Source organism: Podarcis filfolensis, assembly GCF_964270895.1.
Source record: "Podarcis filfolensis genome assembly, chromosome: 6".
In the NCBI taxonomy this organism is placed as follows: Eukaryota; Metazoa; Chordata; class Lepidosauria; order Squamata; family Lacertidae; genus Podarcis; species Podarcis filfolensis.
Window position 1 is genome coordinate 38,230,371 of NC_139609.1, and position 14,690 is coordinate 38,245,060.

The window sequence follows — 14,690 nt, forward strand, 5'->3', positions numbered from 1 at the left end:
GGCAGAGGTAAGTTGAAAAGGCTACATAGCTTTAAAAATTATTAAAGGAGAACTTCAGACAGGTGAAAGGAAAGGTGAGTGTCCGGCTGATTCTGCAGCTTCTTAAATCTGGTATTTCTATTGCAATAGGTCCTGGTCAACCTCATTCTCTTCTTTAGACCCTTTTAGAGTTTAGACCCTTATCTATACCCATTCTATTGTACCTTTGATTCTATTGGCGAGCACAATGTTTTCTTGCAAAAGAAGCACCATAGGGCGCAGACAATGTTGGGCGGGATGCTTGCTGTTCACACAGGTTATTTCATTGTTTTGTACTTTCTATGCAGTTTGTGTTGTTCTTGCCATCAAATGCTTTCCTTGGCTGATGTGCACTTTTTAATTAAAACAACATTACAATCAGTGTTCTAATCACACTGCAGGAAGTTTCCCCTCCCCCTACACTGTGGAAGACACGTTACTGAATATTACCATATCCGTAAAGACCTGGGGGGGGTGTGGATGTCACACCCTATCTTTCAAACACGCCATCCGGCTGTTGGTAGTTGCCAGCTACTAGCGCAAGAAGATCTAACCTATCCATTCTGAAGGAAATCAGCCCTGAGTGCTCACTGGAAGGACAGATCCTGAAGCTGAGGCTCCAATACTTTGGCCACCTCATGAGAAGAGAAGACTCCCTGTAAAAGACCCTGATGTTGGGAAAGATCGAGGGCAGATGCAAAAGGAGACAACAGAGGACGAGATGGTTGGATAGTGTTCTCGAAGCTACTAACATGAGTTTGACCAAACTGCGGGAGGCAGTGGAAGACAGGAGTGCCTGGCGTGCTCTGGTCCATGGCCTCACGAAGATTCGGACATGACTAAACGACTAAACAACAACAAAGCAAAAACTGTATGCAGTTTTTGCTCAAACTTCACATAGCGTTATACAGACTTCACTCATTCCTGAAGCACAGCCCAACAAAAACAAACTAGGCAGTGCTGCAAATGATGCTCCAACAGTTAGAGCCTGACAGAATATAGAGCAGCTCTCATAATCAGTCACTGTGGGGAGTGTCTTAGATGTCGGTTCAATGGTGTCAGCAACTTTTCCTCTTGCTGTTGGACTCTATGACAGGAATGGCCTCCCACACTACAATTCCCATCAACCCTGCCCATTGGCCATGTTGGCTGGGGCTGATGGGAGTTGGAGTCTAAGCTCAGATGGATGGCTACAAGTTCTCCACTCCTCTGTTCCCAAATACAGTGGTACCTCTGCTCACAACCTGGGCAGAACGCAACCCGCGTCTGCATGGGTCACGATTCGTGATTCGCAGCTTCTGCACATGTGCGTGACATCATTTTGAGCATATGCGCATACGGCGAAACCCGGAAGTAACCTGTTCTGTTACTTCCAGGTCACCGCGGGACACAACCTCAAAAGATTTAACCCAAAGCGTCTTTAACCTGAGGTATGACTGTACCTCCCACAAGGACAACCCAAGACAAAGATGAGTAGCACCATCTTTTTCTGTATCTGTATCTAATTCCATTCCCCTCCCCAAACATTACACTGTGTAAAAAAAAAGGAATGACATACTTTGTAATGAGAGATCCATACTTCTCAGCCTATATTATAATAATGCTACATGTCAGGGAGTGCACATTAGTAACCACAAAAATTGTAAAATAAAAATCAACTTTTTCCAGACGATTATTTAAATTTGAGTTCAATGAAGAAAATAAAAAATATGGAGGCAGCAGGAAACATGCAGAAGAAACATAAGTGTGCTTTCCTGAGCTGCCACTATTGTTGTATCTTTTCACCAGCAAAAGGTTTCTCACAGGGGGTATTTTTTGCATTATCAATGCATTTTTTACACCAATGGAAAATGAGTAGCTTTTTAGCTTGTTGAAAATGCAATATGTGGATCAATAGACAAACACTTACATTATTCTCTTCTTTCTGCCTCCACTGATAGCCAATGAAGGACAAATGCGCTAAATTTGAATAAAGCTGGGGGGGGTAGTTATTTAATGTATTGTGCAATATTACACTTAGAAAGAGTAATACTAACGTTTTACACAGAATACACATCTGACAGAAGAATAGCATTTTCAAACCAAGGCAAAACCTTAGGTAAAGGTAAAGGGACCCCTGACCATTAGGTCCGGTCATGGCCGGCTCTGGGATTGCGGCGCTCATCTTGCTTTATTGCCCGAGGGAGCCGGCGTACAGCTTCCAGGTCATGTGGCCAGCATGACTAAGCCGCTTCTGGCGAACCAGAGCAGCGCACGGAAACGTCATTTACCTTCCTGCCGGAGTGGTACCTACTTGCACTTTGACGTGCTTTCGAACTGCTAGGTTGGCAGGAGCTGGGGCCGAGCAACGGACGCTCACCCCATCGCGGGGATTTGAACCGCTAACCTTCTGATTAGCAAGCCCTAGGCTCTGTGGTTTAACCCACATTCTTAAGGCATGGCCAAATTGTGCATGACTGCCCTACATTCAGTCTAGACACAAAGGAACAGTGTCCCAAATTCCTCACTGCTGCCTCCAATGGGGGATTTTGCAAAGATGCCACCACTGATCACTACTAGTGGTATTTGAAATCAGATAAAATGACGACGACAGGAGATGCTCATTGCTCCCCTTCCAGCCCTTACTTAAACAATAAAAAAAAAAAATCATTCCCCAAGGCTGCAGATTGATCATGCGGTGAGTCCTAGGATAGGAAGGGAACTCCTCTCTTGGACTTGTCTCCAGGCAACTCAGCTTAAAGGGCTGAGGAGCAAGCTACCCCTCACTCTCATTCACCCACCCCAGCCAATCTGCATTCCACACACACTGACTTTCTCCCATATATCTGAGCCAGACCAAGCAGGAAGCAGTGCTTCCTCTTTCATTTTTGATTTGCAAATAAGGGGTTAAACATGTGGCAGGGGAAGGGAGGAATTACTTATCTCAACCAACCTCCCCTTACATTTCACCTCTTCTTCCCAAACCACACATGAGAGCAGCGTTGCAAAAAAAAAAAAAAATTGCTTTGGGAGAATTTGGAAGATCTGCAGTAAGTGCCATGTCACAGGGTCTCAGAAGTCAGGGGAGGAAGTAGAAGAACACAACTGGGAAGCTCAGAGGGTGTAAGAGAATCAGCTGAAGAACACCTTGCCCTCTCCAGTGTTACTCACCACTGCTGGCAAAATAGGAAGAAGGGTAGCCCTTTTCAAAAGCTTTGGTTGGGAGGGCCAGCAGTTCACCAGTCCTACCTTAAAGTGTGGGGTGGGGAGGAGAGAGAGATTAATTGTATTTATAGTGCTGAGGCTATAATACACACAAGACGTTCATTCCCACATATGAGCTACATCTCAGACATAGCAGAACTAGGATACCATTCCCACCAGGCTTCTGATCTATCCATTTAACTCTTATAATCAGTGTAATCTCATTTCAGGGCTGTGTTTCAATTTAGAAGCAAACACCTAATTTTGCATATCTTTCTGGCGCTTCTCTATATAGTGATGACTGTCACGGTTTTTAGTTCCCTCAGTCGTTCAGATCATGTTGAAAAAGCTATTATATTCCCAGCTTGTTACTTTTTCAGAAATGGGCATTAAAGCTTGTATCGAGAGAAAAAACAAACACCTATGTCATAATGTGTGGGTTGGTGGCTTATCTGTTTTGCAGATAAGGAAAGCATTGCCATGCCTTGAAAAGGAACAAATTAATTAGGTTTACAACTGTTAATGCTACTCAGCAGAAAGGCACCATGGTAAGGCCTTAATAATGCCACCTCCTAATTTTACTGGTGAAAGAATCCATAAGGAAAAGAAAACAAGTAACTAGCTCATAAGACATTTTTTTCACAATGAAAGCAGAATACAGTGGTACCTCGGGTTAAGTACTTAATTCGTTCCGGAGGTCCGTACTTAACCTGAAACTGTTCTTAACCAGAAGCACCACTTTAGCTAATGGGGCCTCCTGCTGCTGCCGTGCCGCTGGAGCACGATTTCTGTTCTCATCCTGAAGCAAAGTTCTTAACCTGAAGCACTATTTCTGGGTTAGCAGAGTCTGTAACCTGAAGCGTATGTAACCTGAAGCCTATGTAACCCAAGGTACCACTGTAGTTTCTCCTTGCTCAGAAACTGGAATCTGTTTTAAAATAGTACTCAGATAATGGAGGCAGGAAAATGGTATCCTCTTCGGAGATGTTTCAGGAATATGATATTCTCAAATTCCTTTATAAATAGCATGGACCACATAGATTGAAATTAAAGGGTGGATCAGGACTGGCTTATTCACTTCTCCAAATGGTGCAACGCAGGTATCAGCAATTTAAAACCATAAAAATACACATGCATATTTTGTGAGGAAACATGCAGCCTGAGAAATTTTTTTTGGAGAAGATTTAATTTTGCAGATTAATGTGGAATGGAATGGAATTATAGGCAAAAGTAGGAATGCAAATCAGATTTGGACACATCCTGAATCACAAGTTGAAGTGAGATCCCTCATCAGTATTTTGGGTTTGTCAGAGGTGACGTGGGATCTCTACAAGGAAGCACAAGTAGAAACAGAAACAAGTAGAAGCAGTTTGTAGCTCCTCTGTAATCCAAAAAGAAATTATTATTATTATTATTATTATTATTATTATTATTATTATATATACCCCACCCATCTGGCTGGGCTTCCCCAGCCACTCTGGGTGGCTTCCAACCAAATATTAAAATACAGTAATACATCAAACATCAAACATTAAAAGCTTCCCTAAACAGGGCTGCCTTCAGATGTCTTCTAAAAGTTTGGTGGTAGTTGTTCTCTTTGACATCTGGTGGGAGGGCATTCCACAGGGCGGGTGCCACTACCGAGAAGGCCTTCTGCCTGGTTCCCTGTAACTTGGGTTATCGCAGGTAGGGAACCGCCAGAAGGCCCTCGGCGCTGGACCTCAGTGTCCGGGCAGAATGATGTGGGTGGAGACAGTCCTTCAGATAAACAATACTGCAGAGAAGTATCTTCTGCAAGGAAAATAACATCTGTAAGCTTACCCTAATGCCAGGCTGAGATGATGGTGGAAGAGAGAGCAAACATCAGAGTGGAGAGGGGGTACAGAGGAAGAGCCCAGGTGGAATGTTTTTACCAGTACTCCCCAATCCCAGTGCTTTGGGAAGAGGGGGGAGTTCTGCAAGAGTGAAACTTCTGTTCTAAGCTTATGCCAAGACACTCCCCATCCCAGGAGTGGCAGGGAGGGAGGGAGGGAGGGAGGACCTCCTTTGTACATGACAGCTCTAACTTATAATCAAAAGGAATTATTTTACATGGAAGGCAAATTCCCATCCTACACACACCCTACCTACTTTAAAGGTGCCTCACAAAAAGCCTCAGGACCTGCTTATTTACAATTTAGCAGGTCTATTGCCCAGTGGTACCTCTCTTTCGTGTCTGCAGTTTTCAGGCCGACTGCTCGCAAAACACTTCAGCTGTGTAAACACAACATTTTATCCTAGAACCAATGGATAAGGAAGATTTGTTTTTTTCTCCCTAGTCTGCACACCATCTAGATCTATTGCACATTTCTCTCCCCTCCCCAACTGCTTCTTGAAAAACTGGTTTCACTCCCAAAAAACAAAATCTTATTGTGAAACAGATGAAAAAGGATGTAAGCAGTCTTGATGATGGCAAATGTATGCGTATCTACACCTTCCTAATTACATTGTGGATGCCCATACACCAAGTCCGCAATGCCACCTCATTCTTCATTAACCAAGAGCATGTGAAGAAGGAAAAAGTCTGCATAACCTAATCAATGGGAGGGTTTTCAGGTATCCACTTCAACCCTTGTGGATGATAGAATAAATCTAGACTGAAAGAAGAATGTTGAGGAGAAGCATGAACGATGCCAAATTTATGAAAACTACCTTTTTGTGCTGACAATTAATTAGTGTATACACAGCCTAGAATAAGTCCATTTTCATCCATCCTAAAAGTATAACAAGCTATCCTTGTGGGGGGAAACCATTGCAGTTTTCCTTATGATATTTCACAGGATTCGCATCTTCAAAAGCAACTAGCAAATTTCACAATCCAATTAGATTTTCATATTTTGGTTATTATCTACATAGAATTATCAACAACTATGAATTCTACTTAAGATTCTCAACATTAAAAACTCTCTCACTATCTGCATAGTTATAAGTCAAAAGTATCATGCTATATTGGTGTGGCAGAGCACAACATTGAAGCATTTGTATGCCTTGCTGGGGAAAGATGGGAGGTTTCATTGACTCTTTACAATACTGATGGCAGAGTAATTGGGTGCTTCTCCCAGAAGGTACATTCCATGAAAGCACATTATTTGGATAAAATTAGTTACAAGGCTCCTCTTTCTGTCACTTAGGTCATTGTACCATCTAAAAGGGATTAGCAACAATGAGTCAAACCAAAAGAAAGGAAAACTTCATATAACAGCTGCTAGGAATCTTCTTAGCACAATGTTCTCTAAAAGCCAAAAGATAATGCTAACCCTGTCAACTAAAAAAAAAGGGTGATTTCAAACAAATTATAGATAAGATAACACTAGCTCCCCCACCTCACCCAAAACCAGAAAGGAAACTTTGGAAAATTCCATTCAAATGATGTTTCTATTTTGCAAAGCAATGCCAGCTTTTAGTACAAGCAATTGCTTGCAATGAACGCTGAGAGAAAATATGGCTGGAATTCAACCTGCACGGGTTGGGTCCAGTATCTGGGCAGTCTTCAGCAAGTCAGCTCACACCCAGTGCTGTTCCACTTCTCAAAGGTCTATGGTGAAGATGAGAAAGACTGCGAGGCAGTTTGCAGAGTTATGATTATCATTACTGCCATCTTATACACTATCTGTTCTGAATAGGTGCTACCTATAATTATGTTTATAGGTGGAGAAACTACCTGTGTGGGCAGGAGGAACCCACGGACAGCATCTCTCTGTTCAGTAGATTTCTTCTGGGTATACAGTATGTGGAATAATATCTGCCTGCGGCGATAGCCAAAATTACATTTAGCTGCTGTTTACTTTCACTAGCCCAGCAGAGCCTCTGCAATTAAGGTTAAGTGAATCAGATTCTGTCCCTTCTAAGGCAGCATAAAAAATTGCCCTGCACTTCAATCAGTTTCTTGTTCAAACACTGGGATGACAACTAGAGTGTCTTGGGTATCATGGTAGACAATTATATATAGAAGGTTTTTTATTATTTCTGATGAAAAGGAAGATAAGCAGTTACCTGTGACAATCTAGCAATTGGGGGGAAACCTGATAAAGCAAACTTGAAACAAAGAAAATGCAAAGAAATCTCTGCATCCATCAGCTACAATATTATTCCTTAAAGGATGCCAGTATAAATCAGAGGGAGTATTAGTAGATGGAAATTACCAGTGCAGAACTGTGCATGTATGGCTTGCTTGGCATTGAGGACATATCAAAAATATTTACCAAGTGAATGAAGAAAAACACGGTTTTCTCAGCTTGGAGCGTCATTATGTGCAATCAAGAGGAAAAGAAATATGCCGTAGTTAAATTTCAGAACTGTGTGTGCTGACACTACAGAAGTGAAACAGTACTAATTCCACGAGGAGGATAAGGAGTAAGGCAGCTACAAATGCTTCTGCAGTTATAAAGGCTTACTGCACACTTTGGAGACAACCTTCACAGAAGCATGTATAGTTGGCTGGCAGCCAGTTCATTTCTTTGTAATCAGCAGAGTGTGGTAAATCATCCTGCATTATTTCACAAAGCTTTGCAAGTGTCTGTGCTGTCATATATGAGTACCTCACATAAACATGATGATCGACACTTTTCTAAAATGTGCAGGATGTCAACCATGCTCTGCTACAATGCTCTGGGTCCAGGGAAGATAGAAATAACTAGGAGAGCCTTGTTAATTAGACAAAAAGTTGTACAACAAAATCTTTTTGGTGTACCTGAAATATTTCCTGTAGAATGTTTAATTCAGAGTAAGAAAAAGGGGTTGTTGCTGAGGACGGGGGTGGGGGGGGACTATGAGCAATATTATCCTGATGCAAATAGATTTTGGGTGAAGGAGGACTATTTGTAGAACAAGCGGAACCCATTTTCTTGTATTTTGTGAGAAAGAATTCTCCCACTCTCCTCATCCCACAGCTTGTTTGCAACATCTGCTACTTCACAGCTGAATGCTTCCAGAAGCCAGCCTCTGAAAAGCTCTTTTAAAAACAGGCAACATATTTTGAGGACCTTCCTCATCTTTTGCTTGACATTTCCAAGATGGTGGGCTAACCAAAAACTGCAGTACATGAATAGTTATAAACTGTATGATTCAGTGAAAACAAGGTTTGATTGCTCAAAAGGGAGAAATTATCAATCCATAAGAATGCTAATTATTATTCCCCACAGCAAACATTAGCCCACCACAGAACTGGGATTTCAAGTTGATTAAAGTACACATCCCACATAACTAATCCCACTCAAGTCTTTGAAGTGTCTCTGATGGCTGGACAAAACTTCAGGTTTATTTTAACAACAATGAAGATGCATCACTCTTTTAGTGGACATCTTCTAAGAACAGGCTGTTGCAGAAAAGATGCATATGAAAAGAAAATCCATTTGTTCTATCTACTCCCTTCTAATGATAAACTGAAGTTACTTTTAATTAAAGAATGAGTCTTTTAGATTTCATGAATCATGAGAATGATCAATGCTCTGCCCCTTAGGCAGCTGCTGTATGAAGAGTCAGGAAACTGAAGTCAAAAATTAAGTTTTGAAGCAAGTCAGATACAGCTGAGTGGTAAAGATTCAGCTTGACCTGGAAAGCTTGATAGTCCTTCCAGGCCAGGGGGAACAAAATGACCAAGACATAAAAACATCGCAAGAATCCATCTGACCCCTAATCCTGGATTTAATTTACTCTTTTGTTTTGTGTAGAATTGCCATCCTTTATTGATTCCCTTTCTACAGAATATCCAGGCCACATCACTGTCAAATACTTGCATGTCTTTTCAGAGCTGATTTGTGGTGACTTTTTAGAATCTACAACACAACTGCAAAACCAGCCTGTACACTGTGGACAGGTAAAATGACAGACATGCATACCATTGCTTGGAGCAGTGCAAGAAGGGGTAGAAGAGAAAGGGACTGCGCAGTTAGCTGCTGGAGGAAACCAAAATGTTCAGTTTCATTTATACACAAGGTTCCACATGAGGAAAACTGGGAATCCTTAGGGGCTGAACTATGCTACCCAGAAGCATGAATAGTGTTGGCACCATCTCCCCTTAACCACTACAATTTGCTGCTACTGACAGCAGGGGCACAATGGCTAGAGATAATTTTTATTACATGGTTTTACAAAAGTATGCAAATAAATAAATGAGGATGAAAAATTGTGGGGATTGACAATCCTTAAACAACTGAGAGCAGGGGCTTAAAGAAAGCCAGTTCAGAAAAAGGAAAGGAAAGGCAATTTTAGCTATATAAGGAGTGTTAACCTCCAATCACCAGGGAGACAATTGGTGATTAAAGGAAATAGTTCCAAATATACTTTCTAGAAAGTAGGGCGTTACTTCTAAGTAAAAAATGGCTTCCATCATTCCCGTTGTTGACAAGCATGGATCAGAGCTTCTGTTTTGTTATTTTACATTAGTTGTTTGGGGTTTTAATTTTTAAAAAACCAACCCATGGTTATAAGTACAAATAATAAATAGGTAAACAGCAAATATGAATGCAATTTATTGACTGTAATGGTAAAAATGACAGTATATTATGTGCTGTATGGAACCAAGTTATAACTGCACTTCCAAATGGTTGCAGAATAGTAATACCTCAACTGCGCTAAAGGGTCCATGTCACTCACACAGACCTTGTTTCTTGGCCCCAGCTATTTCTGACAACTGGAGAAAGTTGAATTTCCACCATCCACCAGAACTTCTCCCATTCTGACCTGAATGGAAGTTGATCATGTACTGTAATTTCCATTGGTTGAAACAGGGAAGGGTAGAAGACGTTTGCAGTGAATTACGCTCACCATGTTCAATTTAATATGCTTTTGACATAAAAATTATTCATGTGTGGATTCCTGTTTGTGGAATGATCTGAAGTAAATCAGTGCACACGTGATGGTATCCTTTTCTTTCCTCGGTGCTCCCCTTTGCAACCTTAGAATGGAGAAGGGGAGCCTGCAACTCTTGCAGAAAACCTTGAGCAAAGGACTCTGGATCCTTCCTCCTCTGGCCTAGTTCCTGCGGTCAGTCTTCCTACATGGTTTCATATTCCTTGCTCAGTTATCTCAGATAGCTAGCTTTACTTCTATGGTTGTGTATGCCAACCATTGTCATAACCAGCCACATGTCATCAAGTGACATATAAATTCCGGGTAGCTACCCAAAGGGATCCACTGTAGTTCTTGCCCATCACTTGCACTTAGAGGGGTTCCTTCGTGATATCAAGAAGTCCAGGCTTCTCCCTGGCTTCCTGTCATTTTACTTCCTTAAAAAAACAGAAGATGGAGAAGATAATGGGCTTAAATATATCTGGCATGCTGACATGGTGTGCCACAAAGTACACATGCACACCACTCTCCAACAAGCAACCTCAGGCCATGGAACAGAAACTAATACTAAATGCTATTATTGCACCAAGAATGTTCTTCTGTATGGCAAAAGCATATGCATGTGGTGGTGCTGTGTGTGTCTGTAAATTACTATTTGAAGTATAAAGCAGGCAAGAGCTAATGTAATTGTAGCTGGTGTTCTCTCAATGAGAACTTCCTCAGCAAGTTTGAATCTAGTTGGTTTAGAATATTTATCAAAGAATATTTAACCGTCTGCTCTATTATTCATAATGGGTAATCACAGTTGGCAGGATGTGATGTGGGCTGCTTTGGGGATTCTCTTCTGAAGTGCACAAATGTATTTTTTACTAATAAATTCAAAATCCAAGCAAGCTTTCCACAGAGAAAAATATATACATGCAGACACACTTCAATAATTGGAGATTCTGATACAGCACTGGGGAGCAAGCAGAAAGCGGTTTGCATACATTGATGTGTCAATTTTGACTGCTGTTTCCATCCCTTAACTTGACCATACCAAGCAACTCTCCTGTGATTGTCATCCAATAATGAGATACAAATGAAACAGCAACTTTGACAGATACATATCCATTACGTATCTAAAGTGCAATAGTTCCTGCCACTAAACAGCTCTCAAGTGTTAGTGGCTTCTGATCACTATGACCACATGTGTGTTTCAACTAACATCCTAGAAGAAGCTGAACCACAAATACCCAATACAGTCTATTGTAATGTAGTTGAGTTTGTTGGGATAAATGTTCAGCAGTGGGCTTTTAGAAATGTTACTTGGGTCTTTACCGACAGCTCAGGTAAGGCAGACAGATGAGGAAAGGGCACCTACTGCAATATATATATATATATATATATATATATATATATGACCAAATACGTCTGGTATAGCAGCTTAAGTTATGCAGAACTCTTCATGTAGAACAGAGCATTATCTTCAGCTGTACAATTCCAGATTATAGGAAGAGCAGATGAAATACAGAACTGCTATGTACCTCCAGGCATCTATTACATAAAAGGCATAGAAGCACCCTACAGATTCATTTGGGGGAATGGGCTAAAAAGTAGAAAGAAAGGCTAATGCTTGTGTCAAATACGGCTGCTAGAAAATCTGTCTGATTCATTATTTTTCAAAAGTATTCTATTCCTAATGTACTGGAAAGAGAAGCACATCAGGATTCCTTCATTTTCTGTTTAAATTCTGCTATATATAGTTCAAATGCATAAGTAGTGCAATGCAGCAATGCTTTTAGGCATCACCATTTCCTCCGCAGCCTTACATTCCTAAATTCTGCAAGCCTTAAATTCTGTTAGAACCATGAACAGACTTGCTAGAAGGGACCACTTGGAGACTGTTTGCAGTAAGAAGGTTCAAATAAAGATTCAAACTAGAATTACACGTTTGTAATGACAGAATCCAGATGGAAGCTGAAAACAGGAATATAGATAGGGCATGTAGGGCCATAGGCCTTAAAAATAAAAAGCAATGTAAGGAAGGTAGAGCTAGACCATAAAATGAATATAAGATATTTTAAGATATAAGATACTGAAAATAAGATATTTTGAGTGTTTAGATTTGAAAGTATATTTTGAAATGAGAATGTGGGAACAAAATATCAGTCAAGGCAGTGGGATTTGACGATGTTCATATGATGGTGGCTGAAATTTCTGGCCATAGCTATTTGGGGGGGAGACACAGGACAAGTCGTCTCAATAATTAACTAGTGTTTGAGGGTGGCTGCCTGCTAGATTAGGAATACAAAAAGACTAAACCCAGGCTAGACACAAGTTATGGCTGGGGGGTAGGCAGGGCTGGAGTTCCAAAAGAAGTTGAAATACCCATCATTAATGTCATTAGCCTGTATTTATCTGACCAAATGTGCATCTAGGGCCTCTCCAGGATGTTATGCTATTTGTTGATATGCAGAGGGCAATTGTGAGTGACTAAGACATGGTTCAGATGCAACAATCTTGGGCTGATAAACTGTGCTATGTCTGATCCATGTTTCATATCCTGGTTTGTAAGCAGTGCTTAAACTATACTGCCAGCAGACAGCTCCATTTGTTAGGGTGTGGTGCTGATAACACCAAGGTCATAGGCTCGAACCCCATATGGGACAGCTGCATATTCCTGCATTGCAGGGGGTTGGACTAGATGATCCACAGAGTCCCTTCCAACTCTACAATTCTATGATCATGGGAAGGTTTTAACAAGCCAGGCTAGGAAGAGGGGTAAGAAGAGAAGGAGAAGGGAGCATTTGGGCTCATGGACTTTTTCTTCAGGCCAAGATAATTACAACTTAAATGAGGTGTAAAAGTTTTTTTTTGGTTTTTTTAGTATTAATTGACTTCTCCCAGAATGCTAGGACTGTCCACATGTTTGCAACCTCGTGAATAGAACCAAATGGTTCAAATGTCCTGGAAGGCCTATAAATACCATCTTGATAGTCAGGGGAATCATCGGTGCAAGCTGTAAAAGGAGATCCTATATGCTTATCTGCTTGCTTTCAAGCCTTAGCTTCTGGTTTAGTAAGCTGGGAGAGGGAATGGCAGTGGGGAACGAGCCTCTAAACCAGGAGTGGTTGATTGGGCTATCGTTGCAGCTTTTCTTTTAAGTAAACCCATACATGACTAGCCCTTCACAGACAAAGTCATAATGCCTGGTGCTTCAGTGTCCGTCCTGCGGCAGTGGCCAAGAACCCTGCATTGCATTGCTATGCATAAGTCTCTTGACAGATCTCTATAAATACAGCTCTAGAACTAAACACTCTAGAATTTTGTGCACCTTTCTTTGGAATCCCTGCAACTAGGTTCTTTGGGGCATCAGTCAATCCTTCTCCCCAGTCTGTACTTGGTCCCACGGAACAGAACATCTCAAGAGTAGATAACTACTGATGTGTATTTTGTAATTTTTTTAAGAACTTAAAATTAGAAAAGGTACAAAGTGTGCATATCTCATATCCATGTAAACATATTTTGAGTCACAACCACTAAAATAAATTATTTACATTTCAGGAGTGTTAGCCTTATTCTGCAAAAAACAAACAAAACAAAACAAAACAAAACAAAGATTTCCAGTTGTGATAAAACATAGTAATTTTGCTAACTGGACCATTACTGCATATTCATACAATTTAGCATCCAATTCTAAAACAGTGGGAATTGATATTGTTTCTCATCATTAACATAAGATTGTCATGTAGCTATGACAAGATAGAAGATAATTTCCCACATACACTTTGGTATGAATATGTAGAAGGTCATTTCTCATGGACACATTGCAAATTGATGGTATATATGCCAATGAAGCTGGATTTAGAAGAGGCAAGCTGGATTTAGAAGAGGCATATGCAAGCTGGATTTAGAAGAGGCAGAGGAACCAGAGACCAAATTGCAAACATGCGCTGGATTATGGAGAAAGCCAGAGAGTTCCAGAAAGACATCTACTTCTGCTTCATTGACTATGCAAAAGCCTTTGACTGTGTTGACCACAGCAAACTATGGCAAGTTCTTAAAGAAATGGGAGTGCCTGATCACCTCATCTGTCTCCTGAGAAATCTCTATGTGGGACAAGAAGCTACAGTTAGAACTGGATATGGAACAACTGATTGGTTCAAAATTGGGAAAGGAGTACGACAAGGCTGTATATTGTCTCCCTGGTTATTTAACTTATATGCAGAATTCATCATGCGAAAGGCTGGGCTGGATGAATCCCTAGCCGGAATTAAGATTGCTGGAAGAAATATCAACAACCTCAGATATGCAGATGACACAACCTTGATGGCAGAAAGTGAGGAGGAATTAAAGAACCTTTTATTGAGTGTAAAAGAGGAGAGCGCAAAATATGGTCTGAAGCTCAACATCAAAAAAACGAAGATCATGGCCACTGGTCCCATCACCTCCTGGCAAATAGAAGGAGAAGAAATGGAGGCAGTGAGAGATTTTACTTTCTTGGGTTCCATGATCACTGCAGATGGTGACAGCAGCCACGAAATTAAGAGACGTCTGCTTCTTGGGAGGAAAGCAATAACCAACCTAGACAGCATCTTAAAAAGTAGAGACATCACCTTGCCAACAAAGGTCCGTATAGTAAAAGCTATGGTTTTCCCAGTAGTGATGTATGGAAGTGA

General features: G+C 41.0%; 1 protein-coding gene across 3 annotated transcripts in view; it reads right to left on the reverse strand.

Annotated features, from left to right (window-relative positions):
* PDE4B (phosphodiesterase 4B) overlaps positions 1-14,690 on the reverse strand; it is a 255,342-nt gene that overhangs the window by 186,281 nt on the left and 54,371 nt on the right. The window lies entirely within an intron of this gene.